Source organism: Nilaparvata lugens, chromosome Y, assembly GCF_014356525.2.
Source record: "Nilaparvata lugens isolate BPH chromosome Y, ASM1435652v1, whole genome shotgun sequence".
Taxonomy (NCBI): Eukaryota; Metazoa; Arthropoda; class Insecta; order Hemiptera; family Delphacidae; genus Nilaparvata; species Nilaparvata lugens.
The window spans coordinates 424,593-428,409 of NC_052519.1; the positions used below are offsets into that span (position 1 = coordinate 424,593).

At 32.1% G+C, this 3,817-nt stretch overlaps 1 long non-coding RNA gene across 1 annotated transcript; it reads right to left on the bottom strand.

The window, feature by feature from the left end:
* Positions 1-1,252: 1,252 nt before the first annotated feature.
* LOC120355208 lies at positions 1,253-2,569 on the bottom strand. The gene is made up of 2 exons (XR_005573450.1): positions 2,459-2,569; positions 1,253-1,363 (listed from the first exon to the last, which is right to left on the bottom strand). It is a non-coding gene; the product is annotated as an uncharacterized LOC120355208 (long non-coding RNA).
* Between the last annotated feature and the right edge of the window lie 1,248 nt (positions 2,570-3,817).

Sequence of the window (3,817 nt, forward strand, 5' to 3'; positions counted from 1 at the left end):
GTAAGGTAGATCCCAAATTTAAAAATAAAAGTATAGAGAAACTGTCATTTTAAGGCCTACCCCAGGTAACTGTACTGTACTTTCACCAATTTTTTTTCATACTTTATGTAAATAATTTGCTAAAATATGTGAGATTTCCATCTTTTGCTGATGATTCAGTTATTATATTCTCAGAAAATAATTGGAATGATACTTTCATTGCTGCAGAGCATGATATGACTATTGTGAAGAATTGGATGGACTCTAATGCTTTGAGTTGAAATTTAGAAAAAAACAATTACATAGCTTTCACAGCAAATAGAGAGGGTAAACCTGACAACCAATATAAGTTACAACTATTCAAACTGTTCTTCAATCAACCAACCAAACATTGATAGATGCTCTTGTCCTGTTATTAATAGGAAATCAACCTCAAATATCTTGGTATATGCGGGTTGATGAGTGTCTCAAATGGGACATCAATGTTAACTTACTATGTAAAAGACTAGAATACCTATCATATAAATTTAAAAATCTGAAAAATGTGCTATCTTCCTCAGAATGCAAATATGTATATACGGAACTAGTAGGGTCCCTAATGCGATATGGTTTTGTGGGACTTTCGATACCCATATTAAAAACCTTTTTCCAATAAAAAAATTCATCATAATGTCAATTTTAAATAAACCTAGAACTTATGATACTAAGATTTTGTTCAGTGAATTTGATGTTAAAACTATACGACAGTTATATCTTAGTTTCATAACAAATTACAGTTTCAAATACGAGCATAATTTCCCTCTACCCGATGACAAATTATAATCTTAGACCTAATTCAAAAAGAAAATATGAAATATATAATACTATCTCAACTATTTTTAGAAGGCAACTTTACTAGATTAGCAGTAAATTCGTGAATATACTAGAAAGTGAATTTCCACTTAATAATTTCCGAAGTAATAAACACAGAAAAAGAGCCATAGAGGCATGGCTGAACTTAAGTTATTTCCAATCGTTGACTTTTATATAATAATCAATTTCATGTTATAAATTACATGTTCAAACATGTTGTGTATGTAGTGTTTATAATTAAGAGTTAATTTTCATGTATGTATCTTAGTTTAAGTGAAGTAGCATATACGGGTACTTATATTTATTTTTTGTGAAGCTTTTTTGCATATTTTGTTTTTGGCAAATAGAATTCATTCATTCATTCATTTCATAATTTTTCTCATAAATAAAATTGGGCCTACATTATACTTGATCATAAAACTTGAAAATTAAACTTTTCATTTTATTCACATCACACTTAAATCACTAATTAATTCACAACCTAAACCAGTCAGCAATAAATATCAGTAGCCTACGCCAGTTAGCAACATATCTGCAACATACATATCAGAACAGTTTTATCAGTTCACGATCAAACATTTCATTAAAATACATCTCAAGTGACTAATTACAATTAATTTCATTCAATCAAGAATATTACTGTTGATAGGCCTATCAATCAACAAAATTTCTGGGATCATTGCTGAAGAAATCTATGAATGGACTCGAGAAATTTAAATTATTTTGACTTAATATAGTGTTTCCAATTCATGTTATTATTCATAATATTTTTTAGAGTTATAGTGTGGGGGAATTCATAATCAATCGTCTACTTTATTTTTCGTTGTATTCTTCAGAGCATTCTCTCCCCATTCAATTTTTGTAATTTACAGCAAATAAATTCAATTGATTTAAATTTATCCGTCCACATAAAGACAGAAATAAGTCCCATTGATAATTGATCACTGGCATAGAAAAGTATTTTAGACACATTAGTGAAGTATTTTATACACGAATCTGTAATCCAATAATTGCATAGATATATTTTTTGAGGGTATGGATCATTCATCACTAGGTATAAACTTAACATGATAGCCCAATGAATGATAAACTCGACCGATGAAGATGGAAGAATATTATCAATACCTAATATTGTACAGAGTGGGTGAAATGTATGAGAACGGCTTAATATCTCATACACAAAGGTCATTTGACGGTGAGTGCGATTGAGGATCCTATTCAAATTTAAAATAGTATTCTACTGTGACTTTAAAAATCTGGTCAGTCATCTTGGGCCCACCATTTTGAATGTAAGTTTATTTTTTTGAATAGCAAGATGGTCGTACGATAGTCTACATGATTTCGATACTGAATTTGAATTCAAAATGAATGGTGAAAGCCACACATCGATAATAAGCCAAACCGTTTCGAATATATTCACATTATTAATCAATATAATGCAAATCAGACAGGAAATAAATACATTTTACCTATAATATAATGCAAATCAGACAGGAATTAAATACATTTTACCTATAAAACTCTACTGTTCATTGAAACTAATACTTCAAACACCCATTGTATTCACATCTTTTAAACTTCTAACAAAACAATTTGTTAGGTAAGATTTTTAATGTAGGCTACTTACTCATTTAATTTCTGATTTGCAGGGTTTTCTTAACTTCGAAACGGTTTGACATATCAATGTGCGGTTTTCACCATTAATTTTGTCTTCAATTTCCTAATTGCAATCATGTATCGCATGATCACCTTCCTATTAAAAGAAAATACATTCAAAGTGGCGGACCAGACTCTTCAAGTCACAGTAAAGTAGTACTGTTTTTTAATTTTATTAGGATCCTCAATCATAACAACCGTCAAATTAGCTTTGTGAATGAGATATTAAGCCATTCTCATACATTTCACCCACTATGTATAATTATTGTACACGTGTACACAAATATGAATATAAATTTATCGAAACGTAACTTGCATTAAACTGTATAGACCAATACTTGACAGGGTACCGATTTGCTTGGCGACACACAAATCTTGGAGTCTTTAGTGTCATCGTATAGCTCCCATTTATCATTGCACCGTCTTACATAAGCAACATAATGTCCAATACTTGTGATGCTTGATGTTTTCCCACAGAATCCCAGAAAACCTCTTAGAGTATATGTTACTTCATTTAGAGTGATAACGAGAGGTAAATCACAAGGCTTTGTCTGGAAATAATGAACATGAATAAATTAACATGAAAAATTATTACTGGAATACATTGCAATACATTGAATACATGTTGCAAGTTGCAATATCGTAGTGTAGGCCTAATATCTAATTCATGATTCGTGAAAAAGATCAGCTGGTATTTTTAAAAATCTTTTTCACCAATCATGTATTAGATTCTAGGCCTACACTGCGATGTTGCAATATCGTAGGCCGGGGCATTTTATTAGAGGTGGCTATGGTTGTACTCATATTATTATAGTTGCAAACCTGTGTTGGTTTGGCAAAAGCCGAGTGAAAATGATATAAGACTAGTTGACTGAAGGACAAAAGCCCCTATTTGTCAGTTCCCTTATAATTCCTTATTATACCCCTTGGGACTCCTAGCGAAAAGCGCTCGGCTGTCTTGTGGGTTCGCGCTCAGCAGGGTCTATAGCCCCCTTTTTTCTATTGCCAAGAACTATAGTTTTCCCACCATCGACAAGTCGAGATCTACAATTCGAGCCTTCAACCTTAGAATTTCCTTTATTAAAACCACTGTATTTTAACTGTCTGATTTAGTTAGACTCCTCCCTGCACACGGACAAATCATCCACGCAGGGAGTATACAGTCGAACCTCTGTATAACGAAGTCGATTATCCAGAGAAAAAATTCGCTGCAGAGAGGTATTCGTTATTGAGAGGTTCTGTCAAGAAAGCTGCCACGATACTATGGATCTTATAATATCGTATCACGGCGGTAAATAAATGAATATGGTACATAGAACATATCCACGCG